This window comes from Dipteris shenzhenensis, chromosome 20 (assembly GCF_047967505.1).
Source record: "Dipteris shenzhenensis isolate YYH24624 ecotype China chromosome 20, Dip_SZ_1.0, whole genome shotgun sequence".
Lineage (NCBI taxonomy): Eukaryota > Viridiplantae > Streptophyta > Polypodiopsida > Gleicheniales > Dipteridaceae > Dipteris > Dipteris shenzhenensis.
The window spans coordinates 12,889,685-12,911,590 of NC_141615.1; positions in this window are offsets into that span (position 1 = coordinate 12,889,685).

The window sequence follows — 21,906 nt, forward strand, 5'->3', positions numbered from 1 at the left end:
AGCCTGGTTTCTTCATCAAAAGGAAAAGAGACTCTTTCTACTTATGTCAAAAAGGGAGTTCAATGGTGTTGAAGATCCATGGGATGCTACTTTCTTCAAAAAAGATATGACTTCAAGCCTTGTAGTAGGCATAATAATTCAGCGAAAAGACACCTTTGTGGATATTTTAACAAAGAGTTCAGATCCTGAAGTTGGCGGTATGCATTTTATTGTGTCAAGGAGAGACGCAAAGACCTTTGTGATGCCTCCTCCTCAACCATCAAAGTTTCCAGAGTTGCAAAGGGCATTGGAGACTCTTTCATATACTTGGGAGCAATTTCCTAGTGTGGTGGCAAAAAGGATGCATGCAAAGATAATGCTTGAATACTTTCAGGATGCAGAATATGCTCTCCATATGCAAGAATCATCACATGAAGGAGATCAAAAAGCTCAGACTTCAATGCAGGGACAAGAAGAACAGGCACACTGTCACAAACCTGTAGAACATGAGCGCAAACTTGTAGAGCCAGAAATGGTGAATGTAACTAAGGATGATGAAAAACAAGCCTTGAGTGCACGGGAATTAGCAAAAATTGAAGAAGATCAAGGTCGATCCACTGCAGTTATGCTAGAAGCTCTTGCTAGCAAACCACGACGTGAAATGCAAAAGGCTAGTACTGCAAGAGCCACGGTTCCAAGCAGTAAGAAAAGACATCGTCCCACTGTAGAGAAAGATAATGTGGATGAAAAACGGTCAAAAAAAGAGAAAGATGAAGAAGACTCAGAATCCGAGGCTGAAGATGATCAAGATGAACTCACATCAATTAAAAATCTTAATCTGCGTCTTAATGAAGCAGTTACAGATGATGATGTGGGATATATCTGGGGTCAAAGGACGTGGTTTGTGAATGCCAAAGATGTGGAAGCTGCAGCTCTGTTTACTAATAGCCGAAGCCTTGATATATCCTATGCAATGCAAATATACGAGGCTTTGAGAGATGGTAAGAAACCTGTGGCAAGTAATGTGGTCTTGCGCCCAATAATGTTTTGTCCAACCAAAAATAGTTTTCTGGATCAAATAACATTTACAGGGCCTACACATTTCGAGGAGATCTTCAGTCAATTCTTTAAAAACACTCTAAAAAATATTCCACATGAACAAGGCGAAGAGGCACAAGGAGAGAATATGCTAAAGGAAGTCAAGAAGGAATTTCTCCTTCATTGCAGATTCCAGCCCATTGATGGTCAACATTGGGCTTATGCTTGTAATCAGATCGCAAGGGAAGCAAAGGAGGGCAAAAGACTCACTCCAGAACAATTTGTAAAGATAAGCTCATTCCATTATTATCCTGCAACGATCTGTATATTCAAGCATGAGATTAAGTATTTGATTGAGTCCGAAAGACTTAATCATTATGTCCATGGAAAGCGTAAGATATCCTCAACATCAGAGGTCTTACAGAAGGCAAGGGTGATATGGACAACATTTGGTTCCCCAAATCCTGATTTGAAGCGAAAGGTCACAAAAGCAGACGCCGACACACTCACAAACTTTTATACTTCTTTGAGTGCAGTTGTGCCTAGGGGAACCCAAGAGCGGGAAGAAAGTATGACAAGCCTCAAGGTGGTGAGGGACAGATATGCCGACTATACTTCTATCATCTTTCGTCCTGTTGAAGTGTTCAATGAGATGCTTGAAACGTGCATTGCTTGTGAGCGTGGACAGCTGACCTATGAAGCTCCTTTGTTTATCTCCGGCAAGTCAAAGGTAATGGATAAGAAGTTGACGGCAAGGATGTGGAGGCCTGTAAAGTACTTACCTGATAAGTATGCATCCATGGCAGCACAAAGAATTTTAAAGAAAGAATGGTTTTTTGGAAAAAAAGACAAAGACCACTGCATGGAAGAATGCATCAATGTATAGGTGAGGCGTGATGCAGTGCATAGTGCCATCAAGTATTTGCTGTCAGAGAAACAAATTCCACTTACTCATTGCAACATTGACTATAATGTGGTGAAGCATATAGCTTCTTTGTCAACACCCAAGGTAAAGCTATGGGCCAACAGGTGGATTAAAAAGGATGAAGATGGGTCGGAAATAGTAACCTCTTATATGAGAAAAGAGATCCCACAACAGGTGGTTGCATATGTGGAAAGATTAATCAGCGAGATAAGAATGCCAACAGATATGCACCAAAGCTTTCAATTCAATGTAGAGGTTACGGCAGAGTCTGGAAAGCTTGTCAACTTCAGGGGAGTCTCAGAAGATGACTTCTTTAAGAATGAGTCAGCATGGGATAAGCCACAACTATTCTTTATCAATGAAGTTTCTAGCGATGATATCCATAACTTCATTGATATAATAGTATATACCACCATTAGCAAAGTGGCGATTTGTAACATTGTCATATTTGTTGATAAAAAAGACAAAGAAGCCATGCAGGTTACTCTAGAGCGAGCATATTCATCAGATTTGAAGATCTATAGTGGTGTTTATGCAGCAAAGAGAGGCAAGAGAGAATGTGGCATAGCGATTCAAACTCTTGAATCATTCTTTCTATGTATGCGGAGTCCCAACCCTGATCACTCTTTACAAAAGAACATAAGAGGGAATTCAAATAATTTGAGATTGATGCTAGAAGAGCAAGATATTCCCAGGTCCATACATTATCAAAAAAACAACTACGGAAGTCCTGCAAAAAGTGGGAGTCTCTTGCTTACCATGATGGAGAATTTGCTGCCGGCAGGTTGGGAGGTCACCTTGTGCAGGATGGGATATTTATTTGAGGATCTCCTAAGAAAAGGCAACTCCACCAATATTATTGAAAATAAGCATTTCATGGCCTATTTCCAGCTTCAAGCAGATCTAACCACAGGCTATGAAAAAGAGATAGACCACAAGGACACTGATGACATGGATGATTACCTTGAAGATCATAATGTCCCAGTTGTTAATGATGAAAAGATGGACTTACATGACCCATTCACAGAGAGGTTGGTGGATGAAGACAAATATGATGATGACCTCTTTGATAATTATGGCTCGCAGGGTTATGAAAAAAGGCCACTACGACAATACTTAGCGGTATGAACTTTCTATTTCTCAACTAAATACAATTTTTTAAATAAGATTTAAATTTAAAGATAATGACTCTAATCTCTCATATTTATTTACAGGCAATAGAGGGAGAAGAAATGGATGAAGTCAATACAGAGGCACTCCCTTCCACTTCAACAATGCAACCACCTCTAAATTTGATTGAAAAATCAAATTTAGCTGCATTAGATAAAATGGAGAGCTCATTTCAAGTTAAGATCGTTTTGAAACGAGAACCTCAGTATTTAAGCTTTGGTAGAGAGGAGGTTTCAATCCTCTCCAATCCTTTAAAAGAGGTTAATGACAATGTTATCTTGGCCATTCTCAGGTAATGTTTATTTATTTATTGCTACTTCAATAAGCTAACATTTGTTTATTTATTCACAGTTCAGTTATATATCAGTTTCCTAGTGCAGAATGCAAATCAATTCTATGAGCTAATGTTTGTTTATTTCTTGGTGCAGTGTAGTTATTTCTCAACTTCCTAGTACAGTGCAGCATCGTGTCTACATGCTCGATGCTCTCCTTTCTTCTATTCTTAGCTCTCCTCAAAAGACTATAGAAGATGTCTGTACCTGGTTAAGCCCTTTGAATTTAGATGGGGTGCGAGTCATCTTAATGCCTTATCATGAGGCGTAAGTATCAACTCTAACCTTATTTTTACTATTTCTTTGGCAAGTTTGTGTAAAACAATAATCATTTTTATTCTGGTCGTGTAGCTCACATTGGAGTCTGATCTTCTGGGACCTTGAACTCAACCATTTATGGTTTGTGAATTCAATAGAAGGCTATCATGCCAACTCCCCAAGGTAATTATTCTCTTAATATTTTTGATACTTTCTTATTTTGTATCTTATGATCATGACATATTAATATATTTCATATGTCATGCTGGACACTGCTGCATATCGGCTAGTATCTGCTGTCAGAACAACCATGGAGCAACAAGATCAAGTAGAATTCAAAAGACGTCTGCCAGTGGAGCAAAAAGATGGACACAGTTGTGGGTGGAGAGTCGCCTACAACTGCATGTTGTTTCTTAGAGAGATTTTTGATCTGGAGTTACCAGTCAAAATGGAATCATATACAGAAGCTGATCTGCTAGCATTTCGGGCTGAGAGTATTCAGCATCTAATTACTACCATTGGGAAACAACATGAAAATATGACTACATTGCAGCATGTATAAAACCTTATCTTTATACTTGTATACTTGTTCCAGCCTTTAATTGGGATGTATAAATCTCATAACTTTTTTATATTTTCCTCCAAAAGGAGAAGAGAATGAGTTTAATGAAAGCATACTATCTTTATACTTTTATAATTATTTAAACCATTAATTTTATTTGGGATGTATAAATCTCATAACTTGTCTAATGAAAGCATGCTATCTTTATACTTCTATGATTATTTAAACCATTATTTTTATTTGGGATGTGTAAATCTCATAACTTTTTAAATTTTTCATCCAAGAGAAGGAGAGACTCACTCTAATGAAAGCGTGTATGAAACCTTTTTAAATTTTTTCTCCAAGTAGAGGAGAGACTTACACTAATGAAAGCATATATGAAACCTTATCTACTTGTTTAAGCCTTTATTTGGGATGTGTACATCGCATAACTTTTTTATATTTTTATGGCAGAAGGAGGATGTGGAGGACATAGCAAGTGAAGAAGAATACGATGTAGACTACTCCCTCAATAAGATGAGTCATAAAAATATGAATCTATTGGAGCAGATTGGAAGTTCATTCACTGCTATGTTGTTAATTCGACAACAACCTCATTTTTTTGAATTTGGTGAAGAAGAGATTTCAATCCTCTTGAATCCTAAGAATGAGGTTAATGTCAAAGTCATTACAACCATCCTCAGGTTTGATGCAGCCTTTTCCTTGGCTTTATACTTTGCTTATCTTGATTAAACCCAAGAAGCTAATACTTTTTTTTTAAATATAGCAATGTTATAGCAAATTTTCCGCAAAATATACAAAGCGTTTCATATATGCTCGATCCTCGTATTTCGGAAGTGCTTATCAACAAAGAAGAAACCATAGAGAATGTTTGCAAGTGGTTGAAGCACATTCCTATGAATGACGCACGAGTTATTTTTACAGCATATTATGAGAAGTAAGCATCAAACCCTACTTGTTTTTCCTATTGCATTTGCTAGAATTGTCTCAAACACAGTAATTATTCTTTATTGATAATGCAGCTCACATTGGAGTCTGGTAGTCGTGGACATCCTTGCAAAGAAGTGCTTCTTTACAAACTCAATGACATCCGTCCATGGCAATGTGTTAGAGTAAGTATAGACTACACTTGTTGTCACTTCTTGACATGTAGATTGATATGCAATGCACATATTCACTGTTGTTATATGTTTTGATATGCAGATCAGCTCGAAAATTAGTAGATGCTATCGACATAGTAATGCGGCAATGTGACTTGGCACAACAAATAGAGTATATAACATGTCAGGTATCACATCAAGATAATAGCCACATCTATAATTGTGGATGGAGGGTGGGCTACAATTGCTTTTTGGTACTTGGTCAAATTTTTGAGATGCAAAATGACACCACACTATCAACATATACGGATTTGCATCTCTATGCATTTATAACATGTACCATTCGAGCAATCATTGATTGCGAAATGAATGCCATCAAAGAGTCAAAGAGGATAGATGACCTCAACTCTACAAACATGGCCTCATTAAAAGAATTGGGAAGCTCTTTTAATGTTAGGGTTATGATTCAACATAGACCTCAGTATCTTGAATTTGGGGGAGAAGAGATTTCAATTCTCTCTAGAGCTTCAAATGAGGTCAATAACAACGTTATGATGGCCATTCTCAGGTTTGATACAAACTTTTTCTCTACTTGATAATTCAATATTTTGATTTAATCTAATAAGCTAATAAGCTAATATTCATTTATTTTGATTAAATCTAATAAGCTAATATTCATTTATTTGTTGGTGCAGTATAGTTATCTCACGATTTGGTAGAGTCGTACAAAATCGTGCGTATATGTTGGATTCCCTCCTTTCTCCTATACTTAGCGATAGCAGAAAGACAATAGCCAATGTTTGTAAATTATTACAGCCTTTACATTTACATGGCGTGCGAGTCCTATTTATGGCATATCATGAGATGTAAGTATCATGGCAACATTTATTTTCATCTTGTACTGGCAACATTGTGTTAAATAATAATGGTTCTTAATTATTCGTGTAGGGAACATTGGAGTCTGGTGGTTTGGAACCTTGAAGACAACTATTGTTGGTTTGTTAACTCCATTGCAGGCTTTCATGGCTCAGTGCAAACGTAAGTATTCTATTAATCTGTTGTTACTTCTATATTATGTACCTTATGTGATAGATACACTAAGTTTTTTTAATATGTCATGATGAGCAGGTCGATTGAGAAGTTGGTATCTGCTATCAGAGAAACAGGACAGTACAAAGACTCGGTAGACTTCCAAAAGCGTTTAGTAGTAGAGCAGGAAGATGGGCATAGTTGTGGGTGGAGAGTTGCCTACAACTGCATGTTGATTTTCAAAGAAATTTTCTCACTTATGCCACAGATCTCATCGGAAGACTCTTTGGAGCTCAAATATTCAGAGGAGGATATACAATTGTTTAGGGCTGAAATCATTCGAGACCTAATTGCTGCCATTAGAATACAACGTGCAACTGAAGCAATACCAGAGCTTCCCTTTAAGGAAGAGGAGACTGAGTCTACTATGAAAGCACTGCATATTACAGAAGAAGTAGAGACCCAATGTACACCTACAGCACCACAGCCTCCACTGGAAGCATCAGAAGAGTTGCCACCGCCTCCGCTTGCATTTAAGGAAGAGGATACTGAGTCTACTCCGAAAGCACTACATACTACAAAAGAAGTAGAGACCGAGTGTACATCTACAGTACCACAGCCTCCATTGGAAGCATCCGAAGAGTTGCCAGAGTCTCCACTAGAAGCATCACAAGAGTTGTGATGCATGTATGATGTTGTGTTTGTAGTTTTTGTTGATTATACACCAATTTGTGACTTATTACTTAAGTGGCATAATCATGATATTTATATAATTTCTTTATGCACACAATTTTATGATATGAATGTGTGATGATGTGATTATTTGGAAATAAATCCTTGTGTGATGGGAATTCTGATATGAATATTTGATGATGTAATATTTCTAATATATTTATTTCATGCACACAATTTTATGATATGAATGTGTGATGATGTGATTATTTGAAAATAAATCCTTGTGTGATGAGAATTTTGATATGGACGCGTACGAAAAGTGTTGTGCCCATCGGATATCCTTTGCATGGTTGATCGAGCATTAAATCCTATTTTTGCTCTAGTGTCATGGACATCCATAAAAAAACACGCTTCTAGGTATGTTATCCGATCAAGCACTTATGGGATGGGAGTGACACTTTTCATGTAAGTCAATTCCACCTAGTTGAAGGTGTGTGCAAAGTATTGTGCCCATTGGATATGCTTTGCATTGTCGATCAAGCATAAAACACCGGTTTTGCTTTAGTTTCATGCACAACCATGAAAAAACACGGTCCTAAGTGTGTTAATCAAGCAAGTACTTATCGGATGGGGGCTCCACTTTGCACGCAAGTCTGTTTCAACTAGGTTGAGATGGGTGCAAAGTATTTTCACCATCGGATATGCTCTGCATGGTCGATTACGCATTATACAGCGTTTTTCCTGTAGTGATATGCACATCCGCAAAAAAACTCGGGGGGGTCACTATGTATAAACCCTCTATATCACGTGCGTTCAAGGCCTATATTTAAAGTCCCTTATCTATAAAAATTTTCATTAATAAAATGTACCCCTTTTCTATACAAATCTATAAATTTTTTCCAAAACTATTTTAAATAGTCCCTTATGTATATTTATTTCTGTAAATTTTAGAAATAAAAAAAATCCTTCTGTTGAACTCACGTGATAGGGTTACATATGATGAGTGACCCCCCCGAGCAAAAAAACATGCCCTTAGGTATGTTATCCGACCAAGTACTTATCGGATGGGTGTGCCTCTTTGAGAACATTTCAATACCACCCAGGTTAAGGTGTAGGAAAAGTGTTGTGCCAATCGGATATGCTCTGCATGGTCGATCGAGCATTAGATACCATTTTTTCCTTAGTGTCATGCACATCCGTAAAAAAAACACGCTGCTAGGTGTGTTATCGGATCAAGTACTTATGTGATGGGAATGCCACTTTCCATGTAAGTCAATTCCAACTAGTTGAAGGTGTGTGTAAAGCATTGTGCCCATCGGATATGCTTTGCATTGTCGATCAAGCATAAAACACCGTTTTTGCCTTTGTGTCATGCACAACCATATAAAAACACGGCCGTAGGCATGTTATTCAAATAAGTACTTATCGGATCGGGGCTCCACTTTGCACCCAAGTCTGTTTCAACTACATTGAGGTCCGTGCAAAGTATTTTCACCATCCAATATGCTTTGCATGGTCGATCATGCATTATACACCATTTTTTCCCTAGTGATATGGACATCCGCAAAAAAACACGCCATTAGGTGTGTTATCTGACCAAGTACTTATCGGATGGGTGGGCCTCATTGAGAACATTTCAGTACCATCTAGGTTGAGGTGTATGAAAAGTGTTGTGCCCATCGGATATCCTTTGCATGGTCGATCGAGCATTAAATACTATTTTTGCTCTAGTGTCATGCACATCCGTAAAAAAACATGCTGCTAGGTATGTTATCCGATCAAGCACTTATGAGATGGGTGTGCCACTTTGCATGTAAGTCAATTTCACCTAGTTGAAGGTGAGTGCAAAGTATTGTGCCCATCGGATATGCTTTGCATTGTCGATCAAGCATGAAACACTGTTTTTGGCTTAGTGTCATGCACAACCATGAAAAAACACGGTCCTAGGTGTGTTATTCAAACAAGTACTTATTGGATGGGAGCTCCACTTTGCACGCAAGTCTGTTTCAACTATGTTGAGGTGTGTGCAAAGTATTGTCATTATTGGATATGCGTTGCATGGTCGATCACGCATTATACACCATTTTTTCCCGAGTGATATGCACATCTGCAAAAAAACACGCCCTTAGGTGTGTTATGTGAGCAAGTACATATTGGATGGGTGTGCCTCTTTGAGAACATTCCAATACCACCTAGAAAAGTGTTGTGCCCATTGGATATCCTTTGCATGATCGATCGAGCAATAAATACTATTTTTTATCTAGTGTCATGCACATCCGTAAAAAAACACGCTGCTAGGTATGTTATCCGATCAAGCACTTATGGGATGGGAGTGCCACTTTGCAAGTAAGTCAATACCATTTATTTGAAGGTGTGTGCAAAGTATTGTGCCCATCGGATATGCTTTGCATTGTCGATCAAGCATAAAACACCGTTTTTGCCTTAGTGTCATGCGCAACCATGAAAAAACACGGTCCTAAGTGTGTTAATAAAACAAGTACTTATCGGATGGGGGCTCCACTTTGCACGCAAGTCCGTTTCAAATATTTTGAGGTGCACGCAAAGTATTGTCACCATCGGATATGATTTGCATGGTCGATCACGCATTATACAACGTTTTTTCCCTAGTGACATGCACATCCGCAAAATAGCACGCCCTTAGGTGTGTTATCTGACCAAGTACCTATCGGATGGGTGTGCCTCTTTGAGAAAATTTCAATATCACCTAGGTTGGGGTGTAGGAAAATTGTTGTGCCCATCGGATATCTTTTACATGGTCGATCAAGCATTAAATACTATTTTTGCTCTAGTATCATGCACATCCATAAAAGAAACACGCTACTAGGTATGTTATCCGACCAAGCACTTATGGGATGGGTGTGCCACTTTGCATGTAAGTCAATTCCACCTAGTTAAAGGTGTGTGTAAAATATTGTGCCCATCGGATATGCTTTGGATTGTCGATCAAGCATAAAACACCGTTTTTGCCTTAGTGTGATGTACAACCATGAAAAAACACGGTCCTAAGTGTGTTACTCAAACAAGTACTTATCGGATAGGGGCTCCAGTTTGCACGCAAGTCCGTTTCAACTACATTGAGATGCGTTCAAATTATTGTCACCATCGGATATCCTCTGCATGGTCGATTACGCATTATACAACGTTTTTCACTTAGTGATGCACATCCATAAAAAAAGATGCCCTTAGGTATGTTATCTGACCAAGTACTTATCGGATGGGTGTGCCTCTTTAAGAACATTTCAATACCACCTAGGTTAAGGCGTAGGAAAAGTATTGTGCCCATCGGATATGCTTTGCATGGTCGATCGAGCATTAAATACCATTTTTGCCTTAGTGTCATGCACATCCGTAAAAAAGCACACTACTAGGTGTGTTATCTGATCAAGTACTTATGCGATGGGAATGCCACTTTGCATGTAAGTCAATTACACCTAGTTGAAGGTGTGTGCAAGGTATTGTGCCCATCAGATATGCTTTGCATTGTCGATCAAGCATAAAACACCGTTTTTGCCTTAGTGTCATGCACAATCATATAAAAACACGGCCGTAGGTGTGTTATTCAAACAAGTACATATCGGATGGGAGCTCCACTTTGCACGCAAGTCCGTTTCAACTACTACGAGGTGTGTGCAAAGTATTGTCACCATCGAATATGATTTGCATTGTCGTGTTGAGAGTTCACGCTCAACATCATGTGATCATGTGTGCATAGCACCATCACGTGATCATATGTGCATAGCACTAACCTTATAGAGTGCTATAAAGGAAAGGGTTAGATCCCCTAACCCTAACCCTAAAAGGGTTTGTATATATTCTATTTTTTCAACTAATTCTAGTGTACAGTTAGTCATTTGTGGTGTGCTCTCTAGCTGTGCCCTCTCTCCTCATCTCCACTCTTCTCGTCTCCCCTCTTCATATTTTGTCGATGTACCAAGGATCCTATTCCACTTGGTCGACTTGATAGCTGAGATCCTCTTTGGGATTGAAATCAGTGTCTAGGTGCATTGTATCAGTCTGATGCAATTCCTCACTTGCAAGAAACATATTTCCATGTTCATTTGCAAATTGACTGTGACTAGAATGTCCACCACGATGATTTGTTCTTCCTCGGGAATTCCCTCGATTACTGCTGGATTGACCGCCTTGGTCATACTGTTTCTTGCGGCAATCTCTTTCATAGTGTCCAAACTTGTGACAATAGTTGCATTGAATGTTTGACACATTGGTGGATGCATTCCCTCGTCCTTGGAATCTTCCTCGGTTGGAATGATTTCCTCTTTGCTGATTCTGATGTTGCTGAGGATGATGCTGATGCTGATGCTGATTCTGACTTTGTTGATGATGACCACTTTTCTGATATGATCTACCTCTGTTTCTGCCTTTGCCTCTGCTTCTGTCTGAAGCTGTGAATGCCTGATCATTAGAATGACCTTTACGTGCTTGAATGGCCTGAGTCCTGAGTTCTTCACCAAGTAGAACTGACTGAAGTTCTTCCAGTGTTGGAATTTGCCGTTGGATGGCAATACTCTGGACTAGATTCTCATATCCTTCTCCTAGTCCATTCAGGATTACTTGAACCATTTCTGCGGGATTCATAGTCTCTCCTGCTGCTGCAAGTTGATTATTGTAGTCTTTGATGCGGAGTACATAAGCATGACCGGTTTCACTGCTGTTGCAGAAACTCTGGTTGATCTGGTTTCTCAGGGTGAGAATCCTGGATGTGTTCTTGGACTCGTAGAGAGCTGCGAACATATCCCATGCTTCTTTTGATGTCTTGACTGTGTTGAGCTGTCCTAGCATGACATCTTGCACATTCTGCTTGATCAGGTGATAGGCATACTTGTCTTTCTTATCCCATTCTGCTTGAGCTCGGGCAATGGCAGGATCTGCTACTGGTGCGGAAACTGATGTAGATGTAGATGTAGATCCCGTTGTAGATCCCGTTGCTGGTGCTGTGACAACAGATGGAGTAGAGCTACTGGTGGCTGGATCGGCCAATGGTCTAGGTATAGATCCATCGACATACTCCCATTTGTCCTGAAGCACAAGAATGGTCTCCATTTAGTATTTCCATGTACCGTAATTGGAGTTGTCTAACTTAGCAGATGCCTCCAGATTGAGGTTGCTAGTCGAGCGGTGCATCATCTCATATGACAAATCATCAAGAATGGTTCACAGAAATGAAGCCATTAGAAGGTCAAAAGAATGTCATCTACACAGCAGACAATACACCGAATCCGGTTCAAGGGACAGGTGTTATCCCTATGAACAATTTCACTGGTACAAAAGGATTAGTCAAAGATGTGCTCTATGTTCCGAAGCTCAGCAAGAACCTTTTGTCTGTAGGTCAAATGATGGAACACAACTACAAAGTCATCTTCGACGGTGATGAATGCACTATCAGAGACAAATCCAAAAGAGGTCAGCTAGTAGCAAAAGGTGTCAAGGAAGGACGCTTATACAGGATGCTAGCTACAGTACCAGATAAGCATGCCATGTCAGCTCAAATGCAACAGATGCCACTATCTGCAAAATGGCACAAGAGATATGGTCATGTCAACTTCAAGTACTTGTTAGACCTCAGGAATCAAAATATGGCAATTGGGATTCCGAAGCTACAGTTTCTTGGAAAGGTTTGTGAAGCATGCTGCTTCGGCAAACAAAAGCGAACCAACTTTGTCAGAAGTACCTCTCGTGCACGAGGTATCCTTGATTTGATTCATACAGATGTATGGGGTTATGCCCAGACCCGCAGCATCAATGGTTCACTTTATTACTTGACCTTCATCGACGACTATAGCAGATATTGTTGGGTCTACTTTTTGAAAGAGAAATCTGAAGTGTTTGCCAGATTTCAAGAATTCAAAGCCATGGTAGAAAACCAAATAGGCAGGAAGATCAAGGTCATGAGATCAGACAGAGGAGGTGAATACATGTCTTCAGCCTTCATGAACTTTTGCAAAAATCACGGCATTCGAAGACAATTCACATGTGCAGATACTCCTCAGCAAAATGCAAGAGCTGAAAGGAAGAATGGGACTTTAGCAGATAGTGCTAGAGCAATGCTTAGTGAAAAGCATCTTCCGAATCAGTATTGGGCAAAAGCAATAGCTACAGCTAACTACTTGCTTAATCGGCTTCCTACCGAACCGATACAAGGTATGACTCCTTATGAAGCATTCACTGGACACAAGCCACGCATTGGGCATCTCCGCATATTTGGTTGCATAGCATATGTCCACATACATGATGATCATCGTAGGAAATTGGATGCGAAGTCACGCAAATGCATCATGGTTGGCTACAGTGAAGAAAGAAAAGCATACAAATTGTATGATCCCATCAACCGCAAAGTCATTATCTCCAGAGATGTAATCTTCGATGAAGAATCAGAATGGAAAACCTCACCTACACAGGAGATAGAAGCATCGACTTCACAGTCATCTACAGAACAGGTTGATGAAGAAGAGCTAGGGAAAGCAGACCACCAGCCAGATTGACATATGCTCAGAAAGGCAAAGCAATTCAGGTGGAAACCACCAACTATGCTCTTATGACTACCATCATGGCTACAGAAGAGCCAGTGTACTTCGAAGATGCAGTAGATAAGCCAGAATAGCAAACTGCTATGAATGAAGAAATGGATGCTTTGTATAAAAATAACACTTGGGAATTATACGACCTTCCACCAGGAAAGAAGGCCATAGCCAACAAATGGGTATACAAAGTGAAGTACAATCCAGATGGCAGTATTCAGAGATACAAAGCCAGATTAGTTGCAAAAGGATTTGCACAACAATATGGCCAAGATTATGATGAGACTTATGCTCCAGTAGCAAAGATGGATTCCATACAATTCTTGATATCACTAGCGACACTCAGTAAATGGAATGTGTATCAACTCGATGTCAAGAATGCATTTCTCAATGGTTATCTAGATGAGGAAGTCTACATGCAACAACCAGCCGGTTATGTTGAACCAGGAAAAGAGAGAACAAGGTTTGCCATCTCAAGAAAAGTCTCTACGGCTTAAAGCAAGCCCCCAGAAGTTGGTACAGCAGAATTGACAAGTATTTTGCTGATCTGGGATACATGAAGTCCAATGCAGATCATACTCTCTACTACCAAGTTCAAGGGGACGATATTACTATTGCACTTTTGTACGTAGATGATCTGATTGTGACAGGAAGCAAGGATAGCTTCATCAGAAAACTAAAACAAGACTTATCTGCAGAGTTCGACATGAAAGATCTTGGACTTATGCACTATTGTCTTGGAATTGTGTTCTGGAGAGATTCAGATAGCACATTCATGAGTCAGCTCAAGTATGTTGATAGTCTCCTGAAGAAGTTTCATATGGCAGATTGCAAGATTGCAGCCACTCCCATGGAACAGAGTTTGAAACTTACTAAAGATTCAGAAACAGGCAGCTCATTGGATCTCTTATATATCTGACAATCACACGGCTAGATATTTGTTATGCAGTAAGCTCACTAGCACAGTTTATGGCAAATCCAAAACAGTCTCACTGGAATGCAGCCAAAAGAGTCTTGAGATACATCAGAGGTACAAGACAATTTGGGATAGAATACAGAGGAAGTCATCCACGGTTGCATGGATACTGTGACAGTGACTATGTTGGAGATCATGAGACCAGGAGATCGACATAGGGATATGCATTTTTCCTTGGTCAAGGTGCTATATCATGGTTGTCCAATAAACAGCCAACTGTTTCTTTGTCTTCAACTGAAGCAGAATATAGAGCACTCACTACAGGTGCATGTGAGGCTATATGGCTCAGAAGACTATTGTCAGAAACAGATTACTTTGATGAGTCAAAGCCAACAACAATATACTGTGATAATCAATCGGCTCAAGCATTGGCCAAAAATCCAGTATATCACTCCAGGACAAAGCACATTGATGTCAGAGAGCACTTCATCAGAGAAAGAGTGTTACTTGGTGACATCACACTGCAGCATTGTGATAGCAAAGAAAATGTTGCAGACATCTTTACCAAACCACTCGGTAAAGAGCTATTCAAGAAACACCGACTAGCTCTTGGTTTGATGCAGAGGAAGGACATTCCCATTAAAGGGGTGTGATGGAATGTAATGCTCAGTCCTTCTTCGATTCCCCAGAATCATCATCTTGAGGGAAGGCCTACTTCATGATGTTGATCTTGAGGGAAGGTGTTGAGAGTTCATGCTCAACATCATGTGATCATGTGTGCATAGCACCATCACGTGATCATATGTGCATAGCACTAACCTTATAGAGTGCTATAAAGGAAAGGGTTAGATCCCCTAACCCTAACCCTAAAAGGGTTTGTATATATTCTATTTTTTCAACTAATTCTAGTGTACAGTTAGTCATTTGTGGTGTGCTCTCTAGCTGTGCCCTCTCTCCTCATCTCCACTCTTCTCCTCTCCCCTCTTCATATTTTGTCATGTCGATCATGCATTATACACCGTTTTTTCCCTAGTGGTACACAACAACACAAAGCAACTATAGACACGCTTGGTAGATGCGCAAAATAGCGGGCACGTCTATAGGCGTTGCTTTAGTAGAGAAATTATGGGCGCGTCTAAATGCTCGTCTATTTGCGCGTAAATCAGCACGTCTATTTGTGCATTTAACCTGGGAAAATACGAGCCCGTCTAACATCCCGTTTATTAGCGCGTCTATTTGCGCGTGTATTTGCGCGTTTATTTGCACGTTTACACTGAGAATTAGACGCGCATTTAGACAGGTAAATAGATGCACTCCAGAGAATACAGAAAGTGAGATTTTGGTGTACATCATTGCTTTCCAAACATTGCCCATGATTACCAAAGCACATAATTTTTTGCAAGCCCACATATACAAGAATTAAGTGAGATGAGGAGAATGAGACAATATGTAAAATAGTTTTGCCAATATCAATTGTGGGGCTACGGTTCAATCTCATCCTCAATGAGATCAACCCTTGCTAAACTATCTACTTCAAAATCCAAACAAGTGTTTAGATCTACAAATATATTCAACCCACTACTACTTGTGCCACTCATGTGCTCATCGAAATCAGCATCTTCAATGGTAGGCTCGTCCTCACGGGTAATGGCCTCAATATCTATATCTCCTATCTCATGATCATCCTCCTCTCTTGTATCACGGTCATCATCACGTCCATGGCCATGATCATCCTCCATACGCTCCATATTAGTAAATGTACTATACATCACTTTGGAACGTGGCATAATAGGTATTACATGCCACCATCTATTATTATCCACCATTGGTTGATAGAAAACCTAATTCAAACACAAATACAATCATGTTACTTTTCTTGCATCAAATATTTAAAAGCGAGTATTTTTATATGTGTGCACAGTACCTGTTCACATTGTTGCAGTAGTACTAGTGTGTCCTTCCTACTTTGCCAAAACTTTGTGGAGTCAATAGTTACAAAGCCACTTGCATGGCGTTTGATTGTTGCATTAGGGCCTCTTTTCACCACGTCCTTAAACCACTTTACATCCAAAACATACACAAAGAAGCGTCGAAAGTCAAGCATAATGATATCTTGGATTATGCCACAATAATCATCCATGGCTCCATTGGCTCCCTCAAAGCTAGCAATGATGCCGCAATCTTGTGTGTTTCTCTTATCATCAATCCGTTGTGTTTGAAAATGCTTGCCCTCACACCATATAGCATTGAACATAGTGCACTACACCAAGAAAAAATCAATTAAATAAGCAATCTAAATTATAAAAAGCTCCTAACTTATGCATAACATTCTATATACCGACCTTGCTCATGCATCCCCTAGCATACTCCCATTCTTCCATTGTGATATGCATCCCCTCGTCTTTCTCTGCTTTCTCCATTTCATCAAGTAGCCAATCCACATGAATATCCTTTGGAAGTGCTCTTAGATGCTGAGGGTATGGCACACGAGATCCGTGGTGTGTACGAAAGAGGGCCCTTTCTTCTTGTCTTCTTGATTTTGCATCCTCGTATCTTGTCACCCATCTTTTCATCACATCACTATTAAGCATGCAAAAGAGGTTGATACTATTATGCAACTCCGTGTCTATTACTTTGTTGCGTCCTTTTCCTTGAGGCACAATAGAGGTCATCCTTAGGTCTTCATCATCTCTCCATAGTCGTGGGAGAGAGCTATCCACATCAACAAGAAACTCAGAAATATATACAAGTGACTCTTGTACCAACCAACCCTTGGCCATGCTACCTTCGGGTCCTGCATTTTGTCTCACGAAGCCCTTCAAGGTCTTCATGAAGTGCTCGAGGAAGAACAACCATCGTGCATGTATAGTACCGCATATAGCAATCTCATCCACCAAATGTACTTGTAGATGCCGCCTCCACTGACATAACTCGAGCATTCTCAGGCATGGTGGGATCTATTTCCTTTGAGCTCACATACCTCACAAGCTCGCCCATCTTGTAAATACAATCTTTCATGTCCTTCGATGCACTACGTGAAATGCTAGTAGGTAGTATGAACTGAACCCGCGAGGAGGTGGTTGATTAGTTGCTTATAGCTATTCACTTCACAAATTTGAAAGGAAAAATATATTATGCATATAAAATACTTACTTGGAGCATCTTGTGCCAATCATGAGATTTCAAGCCATATAAGTGCTCTACACCTCTTTTCTTGCTCTTTGTAAAGGCTCCCTTCAAACACCTCATGCATCCAGTGGGAGTACGAATTGTAGTAATAGCACGCTTCACCATCGCCATCTCTAGCTTTGATAACATCCATGGTGCATGAGGTAAAAAAACACGCCCATTTGGTCTTTCTTGAGGCCAAGCTTCATGCATCCTCCTTGTGGTACGTAGATCCTCCCTTATGCCTGCCGAATCTCGTGTCCCATTCAAATGCTCCCAAATGGTAGATGCCACATTCTTGAAGATATGCATGGGATCAAGCAGGTGATTGATCTTGAGGTGGGACCAATATGGTAAACGATAAAAGATGGAGTATCTAAACAAAATAAAGTGTTAGCGTGCAATCTTTACTTTTAACCAATATAGCCAATCTTTACTTCCAGCCAATAGTTACAAACCCTTACCGGCTCATGCCAACTGGTGGAGGAGTCGTGGAACCGTCCCAAATTCTCATCCAATCTCCCGCGGTGAGTGATTGTGGGAGGACTTCATTCCAAGGGGCAACATATCTAGGATGATCAAGTGGGAGAAATCGATGGTGATTCTCATAGATGGCCTTATTCAATGCATCTGCCCATGGGGCAACTAGCGAAGGACCACAAACAGGACATGCATGGATTCATCCTCACTGGAGCTACTTGTTGAAGATGAAGACATCCTATAAACAAACAACCCACCAAATTTGCTCTTCTTCAAATGCTTAATTTAAACTCTGTGTTGCATCTATCGCCACGTCTATAGTCACGTCTAACATCGCGTCTAACAGCTCGTCTAAACGCGCGTCTGATCTGTGTATTTAGATGCGTCTATAGACGTGCTAATAGACGTGACTATAGATGCGGCTTTTAAACCTGCTTTTCGGCGCGCCGCTCGCTTTGCTTTTCTTTACATTACTTAAACTTCGCGAGCGGCTTCCTTCCTTCTTTATTAGCAGTTCCATAGATTTGAAGCTTAAGAGAGAGCCTCCCATACACACTTCCAAGCTTTCACTCAAGAGAAAGGGACCGTACCTACACTTACTTCCAAGCTTAAAGGAGAGGAGGAGTACGAACAAGGAGAAGAAGCAAGTTTGGAAAAGAAAGAAGAACCTTCCATATCTTTATCCAAGTAAGTCCTTTTGAAGTTGTTCTTGTTTGGAAGTTTGCTCTTTCCAGTTTTGTACTTTCTCGCATCCAGGAAACGCAAGATATAGGTATGAGCGTCACGTTTTTGTGTCGGGCGCAACGTCCTTTTTGACTTTTTAGAAATCTCGCCCGTCGGAGCGCGTCTATAGGCGCGTCTCAGGGTGCGTCTAAAAGTGCATCTACAAGCACGTCTAACCGCGTGTCTGGCTTGTTGCAGACACACACATACGCATCTATAGACGCTCACACAGACGCCCTGTTAGATGCACTTTTAAACGCACTGTTAGACGCACTGTTAAACGCACTGTTAGACGCACTGTTAAATGCACTGTTAGACGCACTATTAAACGCATTGTTAAATGCTCTGTTAGATGCGTCTATAGATGCGCAAATCAGACGGGTCTATAGACGCGCTCTGATAGTAAGCCTCTTTTTTCTTCCCCTTTCTTCTCAGCTCATCAGTAATAGATTTTTTTCCTTTTTTCCAGTTCAACATGTGGCCAGGAAGCGCTTCTAGCTCACCTGATCCCCGGGAATCTATTTGGAAGGACTTATATAATCTTTTAGGGCACCCTCCTAGTCCTGTGGAGTTATACGGGTATATGATGGGTACTCTTATCACTCCCCAGGAGTCGACACTACAGACTCCGAGCCACCCCACACCGCCTGAGATCACCCCAGCGGAGTCAGCACAGCCATCTTATGCCCCTTCCCCCGTGCCGTCTTATGCCCCTTCCCCCATGCCGTCTTATGTCCCTTCTGTCATCCCGTCTTATGCCCCTTCCCCCATGCCGTCAGGAGGTCCTTCTGTCTCGACGAGCCGTCGACGTACTCCCCAGCCGTCGAGACTTGGTTCTCCAACTACGAGTGGTTAGCGTAGTCCCATGCAGTCCCCAGCTACGAGTGGCTAGCAAGGAGAGCGGTGGCGGATGCATGGCACAGTGCTTTGGGCCATGTGGCGGTGAGGAGGAGGATGATTCAGATGATTTAGACGTGCCTCTGGGTGATGGTACGATTTATTATGACATCACTCAGACAGGAGGCATCTTGATGGATGCGTAGGGGAAGGACATCATGGCCTTCATGCGCTCTGTAATTGCTAACAATTACAGAGATTGCTTTATCCACTATAAAGACCACCCAAAGAGGTTGGCTAATGAGACCCTCGCTACTGTTCGCTCTAGGTATCCTAACCCCCCCAATCGCCAGTTCACAGATAAATGGGGGAAGTCAAAGATTGTTACGATACTTAGCAATAAAAGATCTTCGCTTAAGAGGCAGGCACTAGCGGAGCTTGCCAGGCTTGAGACAGATCAACCACCAAGGGGCCCGCCCCACACCGCTCACAAGCGTGAGTGGAAGAAGGCAATGAAGTCAGCGAGGGGGGAGGAGCCCAGTCTGCAGCACATGGAGGCACGGAGGATCCAGATGGAGGAATATGGAAGCGCGCATTTTGGAGCAAGGGGTGTTGAATCATGGGAGGCCCAATTTGTAAGTATCGATCTCAAATTATATTGCTTATGTAGTTTATTAGGAGGTTGGTTGTTTCTTTGTACTAATCCCTCCACAAAGTGTGTCACGGTCATGCAGCTTGAGATCGTGGGCAAATACCCTACTCCAGTGGAGATAGCCTACCACCGCCACCATCGCAAAGGAGATACATGGAGGCACTTCTATGATGACGGCTTGATTACTGAGGAGCAGTATACCCGAGCTACTGGAGCGGCCCCCTAGGTATTTGAAAGTAATTAAATAATGCCAAAATTATAAGTAAAGATTTGATTTTTCATACATTGATATATGTTGTCCTTTGTTTACAGGCCCATGCACAAGACGACGAGGAAGACGAGGAAGGAGGCGCAGAAGGGAGCACAGAAGGGAGCGCAGAAGGGAGCGTGGAAGGCAGCGAGGATTAGTCGTAGAAGTAGTGCTAGCTACTCTTTTTTGTACTTAAAGCCACTGGCTTGGCTTCGTGCCTCTTGTCTCGGGGGGGTCACTCATCATATGTAACCCTATCACGTGAGTTCAAAAGAAGGATATTTTTTATTCCTAAAATTTATAGAAATAAATATACATAAGGGACTATTTAAAATAGTTTTGGAAAAAATTTACAGATTTGTATAGAAAAGGGGTACATTTTATTAATGAAAAAATTTACAGATAAGGAATTTTAAAAATAGGCCTTGAACGCACGTGATATAGAGGGTTTAAACATAGTGACCCCCCCGAGCCTCTTGTATATAGACTCCTCTTATTTTTTGTACTTGAAGCCACATGACGTGGCTTAGCTTCCTTATTTTTTGTACTTGAAGCCACATGATGTGGCTTAGCTTCATGCTATATGTATATACAAGCACTTTTTGAGCTTTCAATTTTATTGCATTTTGGAGTTGTAATATTTTATTTGGAATTGTAATTAAAATGCGGTTGGCTGTAAGAATTGAATTACAGAATGTGGATATGGGATTCTTGTAACTATATAGCATACACAACATACACAGTATTCTGTAAATTTTTTTAAAAAAAAAAAGCACGTCTATCAGTGCGTTTAAAAACACGTTTATATTCGCGTCGGTCTATTCGACTTGCATCTATATGTGCATTTATGAAAGCGTTTATAAGCACATTTATTTATGCATCTAACTGTCTATACGCACGTAAGTCTGATATATAGATGCGCAATTAGACGCGGGTCTCCAGACGCACAAATAGACGAGCAAATAGACGCGCCCGTAATTTTTTTATTTAGTTCATGAAATGCACCTGTGCGCATGTCTATGGGTGCTTTGTCTTGTTGTGGTATGCCCATCCACAAAAAAACATGCCCTTAGGTGTGTTATCTGACCAAGTACTTATCAGATGGGTGTGCCTCTTTGAGAACATTTCAATAGCACTTAGGTTGTGGTGTACGAAAAGTATTATGCCCATTGGATATCCTTTGCATGGTCGATCGAGCTTTAAATCCGGTTTTTTCTCTAGTGTCATGCACATCCGTAAAAAAACACGCTGCTAG